Below are 21,968 nucleotides of genomic sequence, written 5' to 3' on the forward strand. Positions count from 1 at the left end.
GGACGCCTCCCCGGAGATGTATTTGGGGTATGTCCAACTGGTGGCAAGCGTGACCAAAAAAGCTTCCCTTGGCAATGCTTTCTAAGTAATCATCTCTCCGTTGACACTGGAAACAGCCCCTGAATCATTTATGAAAGGAAAGACCGTAACATTGTCCCAGCTTCGCATTCAGTCCAAATCTTTAGTTGTCCTGAGGGACGATCAGGAGTCAGTCTCAATCAACGCCTATTGTTTTCTTAAAAAAAAAAGGAGCAACGTGTACGATTGTAGGTTAAAATATCCCAAAATAACCCAGAAACAGCAAGAAAGTGAGAAGAAATAAATACAGTCATGTCACAAAAATGATGACTATGTATTTAACTTAGCGGCCTCAGTAAAACATGACGACATGAAGGACTTTCTTTTAGACTGGTGAGATAACATCTGCTGATTTTAGTTGGGCTAAACATTTTTGATTGTAGAATAAGTCAAGTTACCATGACAATATTCAACATCTAATGTATTGATCTCGACTACGTCCCGCCTGCCCGCGGTAAGATTGATATTAGGTCTGGGTGATATGACCTTAAATCAATATCACGATAAATTGGGCAGTTTTACCTGGATAACGATAAATGTAAGATAACCCTTAGCCGGCAACAAAACATTTCTATTTTCAGATTGGCTGATTGGTTGTTAACTCCAGACAGCTGCTCTGAACCGAGAGCTCAGCGCACAGTGCTGCCGTGACTCGTTTGTAAGACGGGCTGTTGGAGTAACTGTGTGCTGAAGTTAATTTCTCAGCGTGAGAAATGCCATGTGTGGCGTGAGAGTGTGTGAACTTGTTGAAATGCACGAGTCTCACACTAGACAGTCCTGTTACGTCAACCGCTTCTTCGTTTTGAACCATCAGCCATTTTCTTGGGTTTTCCTTCTCGTCAGACTGGATGGGTGGAGTCACGTGACTACAGACATGCTGTCTTAAAGGGGAATAAAACTAGCCTATCAGCACAAAGTCAAAACAGACAGACATTTATTACATTTTGTTTTAAAGGGGACCACCTATTATGGCATCTAATACCCATTTTAAAAAGGCCTTAAATGTCTTAAAAACAAGCTTTTGATTGTTTTTGCTAAATAAATTAGAAATTCAGCCTCTGAGCCATGTCTTTATCATCCCAGTCTCTAACCTCATTATCTATGTGGGATTCTTAGTGGGCGGAGCTATGATAATGAGGCTCTGTGCTGATTGGCTGCCTGAATGACGCGATACACCGCTACGAAAAAATGGCGGAAGCTCCGGACAGCGGAGTTAGTTGTGGGCGTGGTTTCACACATCGGAGACCAACCTATGTAAATCACATTTTCGTTACGTAACAAAAGGGAGCAGAATCTGAACGGCTCGTAGATCCACATCACACTGGATGGCTCATCCGGGCGGCTGTACAGACACTGCAGAATTTGGTTGCTTTCCTCCTTCTCTGAGTTGGCAGGCTGAGGGGAGACCACTTTATATATGTTAAAGCAAGAGAAAACCTGTTTTTCATAATAGGTCCCCTTTAATCAAAACACTGAATTTACTGACATGGGAAAATTGATGTCAGTCATCGCAGTGAATATCGGTAACGGTAAATCTTTGGTTTATCGCCCAGGCCTAATTTACACGACGCCGAATTAACCGAATTAACTAACTAAGACGGGACGGAGACAGAGATGGTCCGTAGAATGTGAGAAAAGAAAAACGTAACTGAGGACAATGATTAAACTCTCAATTAGAGATTTTTTTTATCTGCAATACATTTGCCGTTGAATTGGTGCCCTGGAGCTGATTGACGAGCAGTGGGAGGGAAGGTTTTCACGCAGTTGTAGACCGACTCACTTCGGGCTGCTGTTCCACCTCGATTCGTGCAGTATGAATTTCATTTTTGGCTTCACATTACACACTGCTACCTTTAATGCTCCATTTAAGTTTCCACTAAATTTGCTACAATTTGGGTTTTAAAATGGGGTCCTTAAGTGCAGGAATTAAAAGGGGGAAAGAAAACAAAACCTTGGGTAGTTAATCGCTATTACTAAATCACCGATAAGAAAACATGAAAGTAAAGAACAATGATACTGGCAACAGCATTCAAGACAGCTGTTGATGTGCAGAGGATTGAACCATAAATGAATTAATTATTTACATGAACAAGCATCATATCCACCACTAGAAAAAGCTCATTTCCGGGAAGACTCCAGGTCACGCAACAAAAGTTAGAGTGCAACCGTGCAAGCGAGTGGAGTCCCTGCTGAGATGACGTTTGTCTCACAGTTTCACAAATGCAGACCTGAATACGAGTCCAGGCGTCAAGAGTAAACGTGCCTTCACTAGCCTGAAAATGACGGAGAGAGAAGGTGACTGAAGATGAGTGGAGGAGGAGGAGGACCAAAAGACACATCTGGCTCAAAACAATCAGCCTTCTGCTCTCCGCGCCCTCTAAGGGTTCAATCAAGGGTTAAACCTCAAAGAGCGCTCAATGAGCCGGAAAACTACAACCCTCCCATAAGTGTATGAATGTGTGTTTGTCTGCAGCATATTCTTCCCATCTGCCTGGCAACAGCTGATGGATGGATGGATGGATGATGGATTCTTAACAGCTCAGTGAGACGCTGTTGAATTTTATCTGGCTGAGCGATAAAAAAAACAGGCATGACTGATTATCGCTCATTTCAAAACGATTATGGGATAAAACGAAACTACATTTACCTCAAGAGCAAATTCTGAGAAATATTCACACGTTCTCGTCTGCAAAGGAGAAATATTTCATCCTGCAAGTCATAACCCAGTCAAACAGGAAATGTGTAAGCGTAATCACGTCCATCAGCCCGCTGAACTGGTGCCAAAATGTGCGAGAGCCACGTTAAGCAAGTTCCTTTGTTTTCCTGCAGGTAGAACACGGCTTCCTGTGTGTAAACGTGCACTTCACTTTTACCATTCCTGTAAACAGGGCAGTTCCTCTTCGACTGTTTCTGCCACGTTTGCTTGAGCTCAGTTCATCGAGGTGTGGAGGTAAAAATGGTAAAAGTTTGGGTCGTTCGTCTCCTCATATCAGGAGCATTACTTATTCACATTTACAGTGCCAACGTAGCATCTCATAAGTAGTATCAAGCAGTTGTCATCTAACCGAGGGTAAAATCATTATTCCTTTAAGGAAGAAAAACCCAAACCACCTAAACCTGAAAAATAGTATGTGGAATCTGGTCCCAGTTTGTTTCTTTAACCAACTGAGCACATTTACTGCAAACAAACAGCATCAATGCCTGTGTTAATGAGGAGAAACCATGTCCCGGACCCAAATAGCTCAAGGTTTTGGGCAGAACCTAATCTGAAGAAGTAGCTAACAACAAAACATTTCTAAAATGCTTGTATAAAAATGGCAGGCCAAAGAATACCAGACAAACTGCAGAAATGTTACCGGCTGCCTGGCAGGTTGGGCGCCAGACACTTTGGCAAGTGATCAGATATAGAAACTTTGATTAAATAACATAGTAGGGCTAGAAAAAACGGGGCCAAAATAGTTCTCTATCAACCTCCGGATGGCATGGTGATACACCGGATACATGTTGGCGTTTTCTCATAATATTTACCAACGTAATTTTGATAGTAGTATTGCAAGACACAATGTTTTTGTATTCTGCATGTCTTCCACCTGTCCTGTGATAAACCGGTTTCCTGGGCTGAGTGTATCCCGCCTGGAATAAGCGCCAGTGGAACCCCGTGATTGTGAACCGGAAGAAACAGTTATAGATAACAGATGGACAACTGGAGGGACTGATGTCTTCAACCAGTTGCTGCAGTTACTTGTATTCCTAGGTTCATTTCTATGTAACTGTTGTCATGCAGCACAAAAAGTTACAAAAAGGAACCAGAACAACGCTCATCAATATGACACGTTATTGACGAGTCATGTATTTTGTGAATGCAACCTTATCTGATATCTCTGCTGTATTTAAATCTCAAAATGATTAAATGTTGTGCAGCTCAGTTAGGGTGCTTCTCGGACAGACATGCGGGAGAAAAGGCAATACTGCAGATCATCTTGATGTTGACGAGGGGCAATACCCACTTTGACCACTAGGGGTCCAAAAGTGAGTCCATTTCCATTTATCCACATGTTAAAATGAAACCCACCTTTACAGCCTGGTACAAAACTAAAGCTTTGCTCTCTGCAGAAAGCTTTCACATCCATGACAAGTGCATGAGGGGTGAATTTAATCTACTTTTTTACTTTTATGTACTTTGGGTAAAGCCAGAAATGTGTGCATAGTAAGAAGCTTGGTTGTTTTTTTACAGACTGGTCTCATACAACTAGCCATCACTTTATCTACTCAGCATTTTTCGAGAACTCGACTTCTGAGCTGTGAACAAAGACCGAAGAGAGCGTAACAATTCTTATTTTAAAGATAATATGGCTTGTTATGCTTATAATCGCAGTAACAACTGCTACGACTGGCTCTGAGTTGCCTGGAAGGGCCCGTCAATGAAGCTACCAACTAAGCAGCAAACAGCTACTTGTTAGCAATAAAGGTTGCTAGAAAGAGATGGAGACATTTTAAAATAAGAGATGAATTAATCTGGATGCAGCAAAGCATCATGGGTCTGAGGAGGAGACAACCTTTAGAGATGTGGTCCACGGAGGTGCTACGGGGACCAAGTTAATTAGAGCAAATATGTTGTTGTTGCTTCAATTTTCACGCCAATGCAAACGCAGCGACGTAACTGACGTTTGCAGCAACCCCGAGCTATGAAAAAATAAACCGTTTCTCAGCTGGTTTGCAAGTTGAACGAGTTGTGAAACTGAACCACCACTGGAACCGGTTTGGAGGAAGAGGTGTATAACTGAGCTCTACTGGCAGAGGGTGGAAGCATCGACAAATAGCTAGCCACGTTTCAACTCCACCAATATTCATTCAAGATATATCGTTCCAGTAGTGATACCTGAATGAGACGGACAGCCCCCACCAGCGTGACTCAAGTCATTGTAGTTACTTAGTTAAGCTAAAATAGATGGCTTGTGGTGAATGTGGTTCCAACTGGTTACTGAGTTTGTTCATTCGGCTCATTTGTCCTCATTTAAAGGAACCGTCTGTAAGAAATGGCCAAAACTGGTACTGCAGTCACTTTCAAAATATTGTTGAGCGGCGTGTCCCCTCCCCCTCCTCCCCCCGACCAGAGGTTGCCAGGTAGGCTGCAGAATGCAGCAGGAACGTAGGCTGCCATGGCTGCCATAATTAGAGCCGAGCTGGCAACCCGGATGCCGAAACAATACTGACTTGGTGATTGGGAGATAGGTGGAGGGTGGAGCTTCAGAAACAATACTGACTTGGTGATTGGGAGATAGGTGGAGGGTGTAGCTTCAGAAACAATACTGACTTGGTGATTGGGAGATAGGTGGAGGGTGGAGCTTCAGAAACAATACTGACTTGGTGATTGGGAGATAGGTGGAGGGTGGAGCTTCAGAAACAATACTGACTTGGTGATTGGGAGATAGGTGGAGGGTGGAGCTTCAGAAACAATACTGACTTGGTGATTGGGAGATAGGTGGAGGGTGGAGCTTCAGGCCAAAACAAAAAATGACAACATAAACATCAGTTGAGGGCTGCAACTCCTCTTTTTAAACTGGAATATCCTGGCTTGAGTTCTGTTGTCAGTGACATAAGTATTTGAAATGAACATGATTTTTAAATGTCTGTTGACATATCGGGTTCATTTTATGATTTGTTTTATTATTGCTCTTAAATGCTCCTTTAAATGAACCTTGACTGGACAGAGTCATCTCCCGCCAATGTGATGCCACCAAGTGCCCAGAAAAGCCGGATTCACAAACCCTCCTCAGGAAACGTACAGTATGTTACAAACAAAGAACTGAGGGAGGTAGGGAAGTATTTTACTGAGTATAAAATAACAAACAAAAAAAACACCATGAAACAGCAATTAACATGAGACACAGATGGTATCATTGCATGAAAATAAATGGTATTATGCCCACGATTAAGATGCAGATTAAACATGGTGACACATGACAGTAACCATAACATTTAACAGATATGGTACCATACCAACAAATTAATAACTGTAATGGAAATCATACAAAATTAAGATTCAACACAGCTGACGGTGACCGAATGAGACGTTTGCCAGTTAGGCTCAAGGCAGAGAAGCTTTTTTGAAATAAATTATGTTGTCCTTCGTGTCCTTGTATCTTTATCATTGGTACGAGGATATGTGCATTTGTCAGGAACTATTAGCAATGAGGAACGCCTTGCCCTGACCAATAATTACAGATGAGTAGCCAAACATAATCTAATTAGAGGCTGCATCGCTGCGCACACACAACGCAGTTCAGAGCGTATGCTTAATGTGAATTCAGTGACATATTTCCATTGTTTGTGTAATTTATGTGCGAAATTTGCATTGGCACCAAAAACCATGGCCAACATAATTCAACACAGTGTTTTTCCCCTTCAAAATAAATAAAGAGAAATCACATACACACCCACCCGGTTATTCTTCTCTCTGCTAAGTCACACCTTTTCATCTGAGAGGGATTTTTGAATAAACTAAAGGAAACCAAACCTATGACAAAAATAACTTCTGTTTGGAGAATCTCTAGGAAAATGACTCCAGAGGACCTTCCAGATGTTGAACCGGTGTGTCCCACTACCGGTGTTATTCAGCAGCGTCTACAGCACCAGTTGACAACATACAAGATGGATAGTTTCTGTTGTGTTAATTTCCTGATCTTTCTTGAGCCGAATTCATTCACACTTATGAGAAATAAAGAAAAAGATCCACTTCATTCATGTTAGCACAACTTTTCCCTGCCAAATTGTGACCTTTCGTCCTGGGATTCCCAAGCAAGAGTCATATTTTACTTTTATACTTCAGAAAGTATACAAACAACTCCCATAAAGCAGAAGAGAAAGAGGAACCTGCATGACATCACTAAAGCTTAAGATATAGAGTATGCAACGTTTAGACTGGAGATGAGGGTTTAACAGCAGGCGTGAGTACAAGTTAGTCAAACAACAGCATGCCCCTCACATGGGGTGGGGGGGGGACAAAAACACAACACCAGCAGCCTCGACTTTCTCTATCCATTTTTAAAATCCCTCTGATGTTTTGACTGGACGTGAAAACAGGCCTTCAAACTGGGTTAGAGGAGCTGCGAGTCCCTCAGGCTCCCGTTGCCAGAGCAAATGTGACAGCAGGGCGTGTTGGAGGGGGTCCATGTGGGGTGGAGATCAGCCAGCGGGAGGTTGGCTGAGTTTTGCCCTAATATGGACACAGGGCGGGGGGGCGCGGGGTTGCCTCTGAGAGCCAGAGGGTGGGCTTCGTGGAGACGGGGATCTGCCCAGCAGGCCACAATGGCAGCCTTGCTTCACACTTTATAATCCTCTCCTTCAAATACGAAAATAAATCACTTAAACTGCAACTTGCAGGTCAAGCACGCCAGCGGGCAGAAGACGTTTTTATAAATGTCAATACATCCACTATGATTTCATTGATGCCAGAAAACAAAACACACACACACAGCTTGGCAGTTGTGCAGCACGAGGAAGGGAAATCAAGCATGGACAAGTTTGACAATAACACACAATGACTTATTACTCAGTTGGAAGATTAATTGACCCAATTTCAGACGTTTATTTTAATAATTTGCATTGGCTGAAGTCTGAATACACAAAGTAGATTATCAGATACCGACCATCGTCTGCGAGTATGTCAAAATAGATGACAGCCAAACTTTTAGAAGAACAAAATCTGGGCAGAATTAATGATCAAATCCTAGAACAGGACTCTGAGGTTAATCTATTAAAAGACTGTAGTCCTGGAAAACTCAGACCTGATCAATCAATGGTAACGAAAAGCTTCTGTCCCTTTAAGGTTCTGGCCGAGATAAAGTTTCTGCAGCACCATATCCACATGGAGAGCTGCTTGGAGTAACAACAGCAATGAAAATTCAATTTCCTTTAAACATTTAGGAGAAAAAGGGCACACTTGGCCTTGTGCAGCTTTCCTCATTAAACCTTAATATTCTGGTCACGACAAACGTCATGCCCTTTGTGAAATCATCTTTAGTTGTCTGGGTAGCATGGCGGATTTTATAAGACTTTAAGCAAAGTTATATTTTCTGCCATTTGGTATGCGTTTGTCAACCAAGAAAAGGGCGTTTCAGCCCCGTGTGATTACTACGACGTGAACCCAACTACAAACATTCCCTTCCCCCTAAATACATTAGATCAAAAAGAAAATGCAATACATTGGCTATCGGCTCCCTCTAGACCGCAGCCTTACAATTATGTGTCCGATAAACATCAAATACCCCCAGAAACTACCAGATTCATGAGAAATATCAGCCACCAGAACAAAATAAACAACTGGCAGAAGGAGGGAAGTTACGACAAATGATTCCTCGACACTTTAAACCTCTGCCATTACAAAGTCTAACAGAAGTGGAGGATGCGTTTTAATATAAGAAAGATAACAGTGTAATAAACAGGTGTATGACTTTGTAAAAGGGAGGAGCTCGGACCTCGGACCCTCGGAGCTCAAACACCAGGAGAGCGAAGCAACCACTCCATGTTTCTGGCTCCAATGACCCCTCTTGAACTGTTTTCCAACTTGAAAATTGTACCTTTAATCTTTCGGTCCACTAACCGTAGCCCAAACACTCGTGTCACGCTGAAGAACTCTTCAGAAGTCGCTGCAGAGTCGTGCGTCAGCTCTTTTTTCTTTTTTAAAGGACTCTAAATGCTGTTCTCTGAAAGGCTCTCAGAGTGAAACAGTGCATCACATATCTCACACAGCTCAACGCTCACTTGTGACACTGAAGCAAAGAGCAGAGCCTCCTCGACCCCGCTAAGCTGCTCCGCTCTGCGTGCACTGTAGTTCGGCCAGCCGGCTCGGCCCGCTGCCTAATGTTTTTTTTACACTTGTTCAATACAAACTCGCCACTATCCCTTCTTCACATCTGGCCTCTGGTGCAGGAGAGGAGGGGTTTTCGGTGGATGCAGCAAACAAAAGCTTCTGCCAAAGCTGAGAAACACAGAGAGGGAGAGAGAGAGAGACTGAAAGTGGGATAAACTGAGAGAGAGACTGCCAAGGCATGTAAGAAGAGAACAATGGACGGAGGAAAAGAAATTAAGGCAAAACGCACATAGGAAAGTGAAGGAGGGAGCTTGGTATTCGGAGAGGAGGAGGAGGCAGAGAGGCTGTCTGGCTACGAGCAGTTATTGCTAGGAAGAGTGGGACTCGAGGCGTACAAATTCCTCCTACGTCTCTGTTCAATGCCGCTTCTGTTCTGCCAAGTCCCGCATCTCGACAGCACTGCAGATACAAAGGGAAGCATGTCCGCGTGCGACCGGCTCTTGTGTGAAACTAGTGTCAGCAAGCGTGAATGTGACTGCATTAAGCAATCATCCCCAATGCACACTCTCTCTCTATCTCTCTTTCTGATGGACTCGAGCAGCAGAGTTAGGCGTGCCCAGCGGGACCACGCAATTTGACAAGATCTGGCTGCCCCTCGTCCACTACTTGACAAATTACCCATAGTGCACACTCTTTGTAGTTAGTTATCCACTAGTATTTTCCACTCTGTCTTATCAAAATGATTATTTTCCATTGCTTCCTGTATTGTTACACACTATGTACTGAGCAGAATAGGTGGGACGGATGTGATGGGAGGGTTTTTCTTATGTACCTGTGTATCGTGTTGTGTTGTGATTTTATCTTTTCTGTTTTGTTTTTGTTCTTCTTAAAAGAAAAAGGCACACTGTACCATGTCATACAGCTCAAATATTTTCTTCTGACAAAACAATGAGCGCCTGCTGACTGAAATCGGACAGTTTTCAGTGTGACCGGGTACGACTGTCGATTAGCTGACCGGGCTCAGATGTATTTAATTCAGCGTTGGTCACATTTACACACATGGTTGTCTTCATGAGCACAAAACAACTTCACTAGAGTTTAAAAAAAAAGGACATGATGCTCACAACTTATTCCAACATTTTGGTTAACTTGATTGCGGGACATAAGGACGTACAGATTAAATGTAGACCACAAGCTACAACCCAATTTCCATTTTAGAGCTGGCCAACTGTCTCTACGTCATGCAATCTGCAAAGTGCAACACGTTGTGTGTGAGCCAAGCAAGGGAAAGGTGGCTCTCCCTAAAACGTTCAGCTGCAGCAGACATGATGACACAGGCGGCGGGGGGGGGGGGCGTTCACACTGGCGCCGTTTTGGTCGGCCCAGCAGCAACTCTCGGGTCCATATCAATACAGCAATTAGGGCTGCAATGATTCCTCGAGTACCTCTGTTACAAAAGATTATCGAGGAATTCCCTCCGCCTCGAAGCCTTGTTTTAATAAAAAAATTTATTTAAACTTCATGTTTCGCATGGATTCTTTTTAACGTGACAACATGCTAACACGCATGTGTCCTTTATAAAGCAGAAGAAGACGACGGCGTCACGCTTTTCGTAACGTGTGTGAACAGTTTAGTTGCACAGATGCCGGCCGGGGACTGACAACAGTGACAGCAACAATGAGAAAATGCGGCAAAGCGAAAGTAATAAGAGCAAAAGACAGAAGATGTGCAAGGTGTGGGATTATTTCAAATAAAAAAAAAATATATATAAAAAAATAATAATAAAAGGCCCCGGTCCACATGGTGTAAGACTCTTGTTTCGAGTCTCGGTCCACAGCCAAGCATTGCTGTTGAAACGTGTTGGTCATGAATGTGAAGTTGCACAATTTAAAAGCAGTGTTTAAGAATATTTTTTATTTTTGATACTAAGTTGTTTCTTTTTAATGTCTCAGGAAATGTTAAGTTTGAAATAATTTTATTTACTTTATTGGAAAATTTAACAAATAGTTTACTAGTTTGCATATTATGTAAGTAAATGTCAATTATTCTCATAAAAGAAACAAATTGGTTGTTTTTATTAAGTGATCCGTCTTGTTTTCTATTGCATATTTATAATTGGGCTTTAATTAAGCAATAGTATGTTTTATCCGATTACTCAATGGAATATTTGATAGAATAATCGATCACAAAAATGTTTGATAGCTGCAGCCCTAACAGCAATCCCATCCCAGGGCTAAAAAACTCCACTTGTTTGAGCTAAACAGGCTTCCGTAGACAGCGGAGTGGTGCACGGTGGTTTGTGAGGATGCAAACAAAAACAAACAAGAAAATAAACAACAACGGTCAAATGACTTCCAGGCGCAGTCACACTTCGTTAACCAACCGTACAGTTTGTCTAGAGGGATACAAATGGCCACCTTCGGGTCAAAACACGTAGTTGTCATGTTGCTGTGCCTTTTAGCTCTTCTCTTCAGGTGGGTTGTCATGGAAACAAATGCTAATAATGACTAATGACAGTAGTGACCATTGGCTTGTTTGGGCTGCAATGAAAATGACAAACTGATCTGAGAAATTAATAGTTCAAAAAAATAAAAAACAATCTTTGTGCTACTTTACATCAACCCCTTACTCATTACTAAAGGGCTGAAACGATTCCTCCAATAATTTGAGTAATTCGATTACAAAAAATGATCAAGGAATTTTCTCTGCCTCGAGGAATCGTTTAATTTTGCCAGCTCAAAGCAGGGTATTTTCGCCCGGACTACGTTTAATGCGGCACAACACGCTGACAGAGGCGGCGGGTACGTTTGGTTTTAACTATGGACGTAGAGGTAACGACGAAGGCGGCAATGAAAGCGAAGAGAAAGGCACAAAAAAAAGGCAGAAAAAATATCAAAAGTGTGGGAGCATTTAAAGCTGGACACCAAGGCAACACTGTTGCATGTCTTCACTGTAAGACAGCGCTTGAAACCACAACAGGACGTCCTCAATGCTGCAGCATCTCCACCAACACCCTCTTTACTCCGAGAGCGGAGAACGTTACGGTACCTTGCTAACATAACGTTAGCCCTGTGGAGGGCGAGGTTTCTATTAATTGTGACAACTGTCGATGCGTGGCTAACGCATTTAATCTGTAAAAACACAGAGCTGTAGAATGATGAGGGTGAAAAATAAAAACATAATAAAGCTAACTGGGTAGTTTTCAGTTTTAGCTCTGTAGTCATTGATGGATAAAACATCAAGTAGCGCTGGTGGCTAATGTGCTCCAATACAGCAGGTCTCAGAATTTTATTTAGAACTATGCCAAAACTCAAAAACACTTTAACTTAAAACTTATCTACTGTAGAACTTAAGATTTGCTTGACACAAATGAAAGTTCAATTGAAACACGTGGGAAAAGCACCTAACCTTTTTAAGTTATGTGTGTTATCAGGTGTAATGGCATTTTTAGGTTAGAGATAAGAACATTTCTTGGTAAGATCTAGGGCTGTGCGATTAATCGATTTTAAATCTAAATCGGATTTATTAATCAAAATCGATGTTAAAAAAGGAAAATCGATTTTCCTTTTTTGCAGCTGGCTGCATTACAGACAGATCTGGTCTAGTCATCTTTGTTTGGTCAAGAAAATTGTAAATGTTGTCACTTTACTAAACTCAAGGGGGATTTACAGTATCTTTCAATTGCACTTCATTCCCAATAGGGACATTTGTTTGCTATTTTTCTTTAAAAATAAAGATAAAATGAAACAAATTTATCCCATTGTCTTTTGTAGTTTTACCAAAAAAATCGAAATCGAAAATCGGGTTTTCAGAGAAAAAAAATCGGGATTTTATTTTTGTCCAAAATCGCCCAGCCCTAGTAAGATCCTTAGTTTTTTGAGTGAAGGCAGTGAATTTGGTCGACTGGTGTAAGTTCAGGGTTTTTAAATGCGCAACCATGAACCTACGTCTTAGTAATGTCAATAAACATCTAACATCTTATGTATATTTATAATTGCTCTTTAACTAAACAAAAATATGTTTTATCTGATTACTCGATTAATCAATGGAATTTTCAGTAGAATACTCGATTACTAAAATATTCGATAGCTGCAGCCCTACTACATATTACAGACAGGTAAAACAGTGTGCAGTTATACCCAGACCTTTGACTGATCCTCTTAGTGGTGGTCTTTCCCAGGTGCTTAGATGGTTCCTGCCACCTGTGTCTCTCATTCACCATCAATCAGGAGCGGTTGCTGTTGCCAGTCGGGCCTGGCTGCAATCAATCAGACTGAAGTCAACAGTTCAGACCCGACGCTTCCCCCGCTGCCTCGTTCAACGTGCGAGCACCAACTCCTGACGACTACAGCCGCCAAGAAACTGCGGCCGCCAGCCGCACAGCTCTGGATTAACTCCCTAACCCCAAACAAAGCCCTGAATAATGTTTGTCGTTTACCTCTACTGAAGCTCTGGAGCTATTTGGAGGAGAAATCTGCACCTTTCTAGTCATTGGCAGCTCAATCTAACCTCTCTACTTAAATTCCTCTAAACACACAGAAATGCTCTGCAAAAGTCAGGTTTTATTAACAGAGAGGGTCACAGAGGTGTTTTTGTGGTGAAAACAAACCCATTCATGGTTTTCCATACACACTGACTTTACTATGACAGTATAATTAGTTCCTGGTCTTCACAGAGCCGGTGTCTGGTTTTGTCATCAGACAAGGTCAGCTGGCTTCAGCGGAGGTCAAGAGAAAACATCCTCACCCTTGCGTCACATTTACTTTGTTCCCTTGTCTTGTGTGTTAATGTTGTACATGTCATGTAACCCTCAGTTACAGAGCGAGATGAACAAAAAAAAGAAAAGAAAAAGGGAACTCTCGACTTCTGAAACTGCAAATATTGCCTTGTAACGTTTACCAAATTATGACATGACTCATTTCAGGAAGTGCTTGTCATTTACTCCTTTGCACTCGCACCCGCCCTAAAATGAATTGTCCCCACATTATTGTAAAGTCTCGCAGCTGCAACAAGCCTGCAGAACCATCTGGGTCAACAAAAACTCCCGATAATCCAAATATCATGAGATCAGAATAGTGAACCAAACCTACACCCATCCTGCCAAACGCATGAAAGGTGTCCTCCAGAATATTGTCACATTTCTGCTCTTGTAGACAATAAAACTATGATAAACAATGATCATGCGTGATCGGTGAGCGTGAAGCCAAAATGCAAAAAAAGGTCAGAAAGATGAGCAGATAGACACAAACAATGAGGTGGAATTTGCAGAGAAGAAATAGCTTTTGTTTGAATTGAAATAAATACTGCAAGTACAGAATTGTGTTGTTAAACTATGCTTGTGGCATGGCAAGAAAAACAGAAAATATAAAAGAATATATTGATAATAAAGTCTGAATAATGTTTTTTTTTCCTCAAGCATATTTCCTGCCAACAACATTTCCAAGGCCTTCCAACTTTCCAGTGTCCCAGAAAGTACGATGCTTTGGGCATTTGTTCGTGTTCTGCCAAAGCGAGGAAGCTCGTAGTCGAGGAGTTGTTTGTGCAAATCGATCCGGCATATGGCGAGCATTGTAAATGACCTTTGCTGCCATGACTCAGGTTTCAGAAACGACTTATCTGACATGATGCAGCATAAAGCAGACCTGCAGGGGGTGAAAGAGATGAGAAAACAACAACAAAAAACCCCACTCAAACTCAAATCAAGTCCAAAACACAATACTGCAAATACTGAAAATGATTTGTGAGCCTTAATTTAATTGGACAACTGGACAAACAAATCCCAGAAAACTAACAGACAGCAGTGATACGGGAGCAGCTGAGAGGCTAATCTGACAGCTGAAGCCCGGCCTGCACGTTATAAACAGCCAAAAAGCGTGAGAGTGTATTGAAACTGCACGGCAGACGGACTCGCAGAGCGCTGCCGTCCGCTGGCAGGATGTGAGCATGAAAAGTGAAACGTGAGTGGGAAGTGTGCTCGGTCACAAGGCAACGCAGTTGCACACACACACTTGTTCTCACAGACAAATAAAGAGACTGGCGGGTCGCTGGTTTGAGGTAAAACAGGAACTTGGAATTTTTTACAGCGAAACAGCCAAGGCCTACGACACGAGAATGACTTATTATTCAGGGATGGGGGGGGGGGTTATTGCTGGTGAACACCGAACATTAAAAAGGCATTTTAAGCTGTTAAGACAATGAGCTGTTCTAACAACTGAGGTTTATTAATCCTGCTTCGCCAGATTGTGACCCTGAAAAGACGCCTTGTGTGAGCTTAGCCACAGATGAGTTTTATTCGGCAGACGTGTCGACTTGTAGATGATTCTGCCCTGTTAAGACGTCCCAGGAAGCTACGGCAGTGTTAAAGTTCATTCATTTATCAACTTTGCATCTCCAACAAGGTTTATCACGTGTCTTAAAGGCCTTTATGCCTACTCGATAGGTGTGCAAGCACCACTGACGTTGCTCTTCCTTCCCAGCTTTCACAGCCTCCTCCTCTTCCTCCTCCTCCTCTTCTTGTCTGTCACACACCCTAAAAATCTGATAGCTGAATATCTGAGTATGTGGAGCAAGTGAGAAGTCGGTTGTGCTTTTCTGTTCCAGCCCAGATGGCAGCATTGGCTGAGTCAGCGGTGGCTGATGGGCCACAGTAAAACTGGATGATTGGTTGCCGATAACAGGAGGAGAGAGCCCAGAGCAACAAGATTCACGGACAAATGAGACGCTTTGTTCTGTCTAAGATAAAACATGACTTTAACAACTTCAATACGGTTGCTTTTCTCTTTAAAATGCAAATAAACGAGTAAGAAGTGCCTGAAACTGTCAAATAAACCAAAAGATGGCTGTTTTAGATTAGAATAACAAAACAGAAGACCGTTACTTCCTACTAACTTGCCTTCTCTCCATACAACGTTTGCCGTAGCAAGACAAGCAGGCAAGTCTCAGTAGGCGTCAAAAGGTTCCCAGCGTTCGCTCACCTTGAATCTTATAAAAAAAGGTCGAGGCACGTGACACGCGGCGCCATGGCCGTCAGGAAATCCTCTGGGATTCCTAATGTAGCATCACAAAAGCAAGTCATGATTCATAGCTGGACAAACAAAAATCGCTGCTGCAAGCAGATTCACGCGGAGTTCAGGAACAGCTCTACTGGAAATATCACATTACCTTTTCCTGCCTTGTGGCAGTTTGAAGCAGCAAATTTCAGTAGCCTCTGAAATATGAGCCAAATGACTGCCGTTAACATATCTCCCACATCAGAGGAAAACATCAATACCAGCTTGCTCATCTCATATCAGGTGGATATTCATGTAGTTATGACAACACCCGCTTAAAGCTAAAGGTGATGACTGGCTGGTTGTTTTCGACAATGCAGAGGTAAAAAAAATAAGAAAAAACGTTTGCAATGTCTTGATCACAAGCACAGGCTTATTGTTATGCAAAAAGACTTCCCTGCACGCTTGCCTCAGGCAGACTGTAAACCAATGTCAGGTTGAAAACCACAACGTGTGAAAAAAAAAAAATGCCACCGATCAACAGGGTGTTGGAGACCATATCCTGTTTTTCTGTCACTGCTGAGAACTCTGTCAGGGAACTAAAGTATGAGACTAAACTTACAGCAGCAACTGCTCGGCTCTGCCAGGACGCCGGCTGAACTGAGCTTCAGCCACACGAAACGTGCGTCATTCAGACTCCGACGAGTCAAATTTGTACAATCTGTTATTTATTTCAGTTGTTGCATCCGAGCAGCCACGGGTAACCAAAAGTGATCCAATTAAAGCAGTTTACATGAGCAAAGCACTTGCAATAAAACGGATAAGATTTGTCAAGTGGATGTTGAAATTAGCCTGCAGGGAGATGTGTCTGGGTTGAATAGTCATTAAAGCATTAATCATCGGATTTTGGAAAGAAATAATAGATAAAGAAACCGATTAAAATAACTTTTACTGACATATACACAACAACTATTACATTACATGCAATTCTTTCAATTGCATGTAAAAGTACTAGTGCTATCTTCTTTTGTCCCTGCATGCATTCACTCCTACAAACCATCTTTGTGAATGTTGAGGCACGCAAGCAGGCGAGCCGGTGAAAAACGAACATGCAAAGCATGTCAACGTGCTCCAAGACGGATCAGGTTCATTCACAACGGCCATTGTTCTGCATGTTTAAGTCACTCGAACTCAGCCTACATTCCAAGAATGCTGCAATTACACCCCGGCATACTGACGGAGACAGGACAAACATGCACACATGTGCAAAAACACACTCACACACACACACATACACACAGAGTCGTTGAAATGTGCAGCTGTTGCTGTATGTCCCCCTGCACAAAAGAGCGCTATTTCATGGCACGTTGGCCTGCAGATAAAAAGCACATTCTACTCACAACATACAAATCCTTGCTGGATTTTAAATGTATGGGTGCAACGATTCATATTTTGAAAACACATTGTGTTTCTAAATCTCTTTTACTTTCATCTTAGCCAGTGCATGGTTCAAAGTCATTGTATGTCACCATCTAACCCAGTTTCAAATCGGTTCATTGACAATCACCGACTTCAACATGTTTTCCCAAAAGTCAAAAGAGTGTCGTGACTTCTTGATGAGACTTCCGTCATGCTTTAGGGTGAAATACCAGAGAGACGCAGAACAAAAGTTCCCTTTTCATCCATGTCTGTACATTTACTGTGTAAGAAGAACTGGACAACCAGCTCCAATGCGGTTCTGGGCAAAGTTAGTGAACCCCAAAGGATCCAGGGCCAAACCAGAGGGTGACTCGGCAGGTGAGCGGGCTATTCTAGCGCAGCCAGAGCGAGCAGCCGATTAACTGTAGTCCATCCTGGCCAAAAGGCAGCAGCTGCCTGCTGCTTGGCTAAACTTCACCCTCCTGGCCCTTCCAGGCCACCCCAGAGCCGGTACCAATGGTTTGTTAGTATAATTAACAGCAAAACAAGTGTTGTTTTCTGTAAAATACGAATTTGTATGCTCTGTTCATCAACAACAATATGTGAACATGTTTATTTCTGCTGTCAAATTTAGTCATTTTTGACACAGCGGGTCGAGTCAGATCGTCTCTTTTTGGAGTTAGTCCCTAGTGGCCGGTCAAGGAACTATAGTTTTGCTTTTATCCAGGATAGTGACAAAGTTCAGTTCATGGACTGACTGCAGTATAAAAAAACCTTTACAGCCTGGTTCAAATATCAATTTTAGTCTTGATATCTAAAGTTCACACCCTTGAGGCTGTTAAAGTGTTGTGCCAGTCACTTCAGAGGTTCAATAAAAGCAGTAAAACATATGGCGCTTTTCCACTAGTACCTACTCAGCTCGGCTCGGCTCCACTCGGTTTGGCGCTTTACCACCAGGGGTCTAACCGTGCAGAGTAGATACTTTTTCTGTAACTTTTCTGCCGAGGTTCTAAGCGGCTGAGTCGGCTGTATCTGACATCATCACACTACAGGCCACCGATTGGTCGGGGGGTTGGAGTCAGATGTCTGAGTCAGGATGTGACATCAGTGAAAGAGCGACTCTGACGGCGGCTTCTTGTTCATGGTATTCGAGCAGCAACGGCAGCACAAATGTCTGTTTCATGATCCAACTCTGAGGTGCAGATGTTCAGAAACCTGGTGGCTGAGGAGAGAATTAAAAAAGGGATCTAAACGGGCGATAAGGAACGACCAGATCCACCAGGAGCTCTGTCACTTCATAGCTGCTCGCGGCTCCAGCTGACTTTTCAGCAGCGCCGAGACAAACTAAAAAGAAATTTCCTTTTTTAACTTGATATCGAACACAAGCCACAGACCCAGCAGCACATCTATCATCTCCAGGTTCTACATCTTTAGTGTTGTTGTCTTCTGCGTTTAGATCACGCAATCAAATAGGTCACAGCAGCTTCGCTCCAACCTCCTACTTCTGCTCCAGGTGCTGAATTGTAGTGGAAAAGAAACCAGGCCGAGTTGATTCGAGCCGAGCTGAGATGAGTAGAGCCGAGTAGGTGCTAGTGGAAAAGTGCCATTAGATGGCATGTTTTCAGACCTACAAAGTGTCATGGTTGTTTTGTCTCAAAGTTGGTGGTGACTTCAACAAATGCACTGGAATAGTTGTCCTTTTTTTGTTTGTGTGTGTTTTTAGTCATAATATGTCGTCTTTAAATAAAGACAAACACGTATGTGACATCATCACCTCAGTGAGTGGAAGAGAGTGATTTTAACTGGCAGCTCATCGAGAGATAAGTTAAAAAACAAAACAAAAACAACAAAAAAAAAAAAGCTGCTGTTATCTGGCAATCCTCAATGTATGCCAAAATAAAGTGTACCAAAACAAGGTTTTTCCACCGGTAAACATAAAGGTCAGGTGTACAGTTCTGCTCTCGTGTCATCCGTCATGTCACAGAACCCTGCACATTTAGATGGCATGTTTTCAAACCTACAAAGTGTCAGGGTTGTTGAGTCTCAACGTTGGTGGTGACTTCAACAAATGCATTGGAAAAGCTTCCTGGTTTTATACATCACCTTTAAAATAACATTTTTTTAAAAAAAGGTACCCACGACAAAACTCGTATGTGACGTCATCACCTCAGTGAGTGGAAGAGAGTGATTTTTAGAGAGATAAGTTAAAAAACAAAACAAAAACAAAAACACAGATGCTGTTATCTGGCATTCCTTAACGTATGCCAAAATAAAGTGTACCAAAATAAGGTTTTTCCTCCGGTAAACATAAAGGTCAGGTGTACAGTTCTGCTCTGATGTCATCCGTCATGTCACAGAACCCTGCACATTTAGATGTTTTCAGACCTACAAAGTGTCAGGGTTGTTTAGTCTCAACAAATGCATTGGAAAAGCTTTCTGTTTTTTTTGTTTGTGTGTGTTTTTAATCATAATATGTCACCTTTAAAAAGAAAAGGTACCAACGACCAAACTCGTATGTGACGTCATCGCCTCAGTGAGTGAAGAGAGTGATTTTTAGAGAGATAAGTTAAAAAACAAAACAAAACAAAAACAGCTGCTGTTATCTGGCATTCCTTAAAGTATGCCAAAATAAAGTGTACCAAAACAAGGTTTTTCCACCGGTAAACATGTGTTCAGCAGGAAGTACAAGCTTTGCACCAGAACCACCTGCATGTGTAGAAAACCAAAGCCGGGAGAGAGTTAATAAGCTGTAGTAAAGTTTTTGACAAAGCTGGATCCTTAAGTATTTCCTAGCATCCACAAACTTGAATTAAAGCAGATTAAAAAAAAATGACAATAAAGAGGCGAAGTTTGGACGGAGTCTGGAATCTGCTACAAGCTAAGCTGCTAACCGGAGGTGCAGAAGTCAAGTAAATAAACACAATCTCACCATAACTCCGGACACGTGATTAGGTCACTCACACGTTGGAAAGGTAGGTGAAGTTTGTTAATAAGTTAACCCGCTTTTTTCTTCCCCCCCGGCGTCTCATTTCCAGGTGAACCGGTTTGACAGTTAAAACTGATTTATGGTTCCGCGTTACACCGACGCAGAGGTTACGGCGTAGGGTGCGCGTTGAGCGTACCTACGCCGTAACCTTACGGCGTAAGCTCTGCGTCGATTTAACGCGGAACCATAATTGAGGCTTTAAGTGACACACTAAAGTTGGTCCTGAGCATCCGGTAAAAATGAGTTAAAGTTGGTTTTGGAGGTAGGACTCACCTGAGAGCCGTCGGGGCGGTGTTTTGAAGGTGTTCTGAAGGTTTTTGGAGCAGAAGGGAACGACGACTGCAGCAGATCGAGTCTGCAGCAGCGAGCAACTCCTTCTGCTGCCGAGACACAGAGAGGGAGGCGCCGGGGCCACGCCCCCCTCGGCTCTGATTGGTCAGCTCGAGAGACCCGAGGCACGGAGGCTACGCCCCCTAGGCTGTGATTGGTCAGCTCAAGAAACCCGTGCGGATTGGACGAATCACAACCCCGTAGTGTCTCTCAATGTAATAGTTATGTGGTGAGTTATGACCTGTAGGGCTCTGCACTGCATTATACTGTATACTGTACTGTATATACTGTATATATATATATATATATATATATATATATATATATATATATATATATATATATATATATATATATATACATATACACACATACATATATTTGTATATATATGTATGTATGTATGTATGTATGTATGTATGTATGTATGTATGTATGTATGTATGTATGTATATGAACATATACACATATGTATATACTGTATATACTATATATATATATACTATATATATATATATATGTGTATGTATGTATGTATGTATATGAACATATATACACATATGTATATACTGTATATATATATATATATATATATATATATATATTTATGTATATACATGTATATACACAGTACAGACACGCCTACAAATGGGGAAGTGTCCAAACCTTCTGTACTGTATATATATATATATATATATATATATATATATATATATATATATATATATATATATATATATATATATATATATATATATATATATATATATATATATGTATATATATGTTTAGATATATGTATTTTACAGTGCATATATTAAAGACACGACATAAGAACAATTTAAATTCAACACAATAGGACCAATTAAAACACATAAGAATAAATAAACAAACTAAGTCTCACTGAGGTTAAAAGGCAAAGAATAAAAATGGGTTTTCATATGGGTTTTAAAAGTGGACAGTGAAGGAGCCTCCCGAATGTGCAAGGCCAGGTTATTCCACAGTTGGGGAGCAGCAGTAGGTAAGGTGAGCATCCTCCTAGACCTCGGTACCTTCAGACGCAGCATCATGAGGGGCCGAGATGGTGAGGAAGGCTGAAGAAGCTCTGTTAGGTAAGGTGGGCCAAGATCATTTAAACATTTAAAAACAAACATAAGAATTTTAAAGGAAACTCTATAAAACACAGGCATCCGTGGGAAGTAATCTCAATCCACAGAGATCCAATGCCATAACCCACAGGGCCTAAATAATGTATCATTGAAAAGCCAAGACCAGACACTTCAAGACGGCCTCAGATATATATACGTACAGAACAGAACGGGGCAAACATCCAGTGGGACGTCCAAATCCAGAC

The 21,968-nt window shown here is 41.9% G+C and overlaps 1 protein-coding gene across 2 annotated transcripts in view; it reads right to left on the reverse strand.

Annotated features, from left to right (window-relative positions):
- The window catches only part of fam49a (family with sequence similarity 49 member A), a 41,258-nt gene extending 20,581 nt beyond the window's left edge, over nucleotides 1-20,677 (reverse strand). For both annotated transcript variants that reach the window (XM_061746370.1, XM_061746371.1), the window contains exon 1: nucleotides 20,558-20,677. The gene's annotated coding sequence lies outside the window, so the exon portion shown is untranslated. The remainder of the gene's footprint in view (nucleotides 1-20,557) is intronic.
- Nucleotides 20,678-21,968: the final 1,291 nt, after the last annotated feature.

The sequence above is a fragment of the Cololabis saira genome, chromosome 18, assembly GCF_033807715.1.
Source record: "Cololabis saira isolate AMF1-May2022 chromosome 18, fColSai1.1, whole genome shotgun sequence".
NCBI classification, from domain to species: Eukaryota; Metazoa; Chordata; class Actinopteri; order Beloniformes; family Belonidae; genus Cololabis; species Cololabis saira.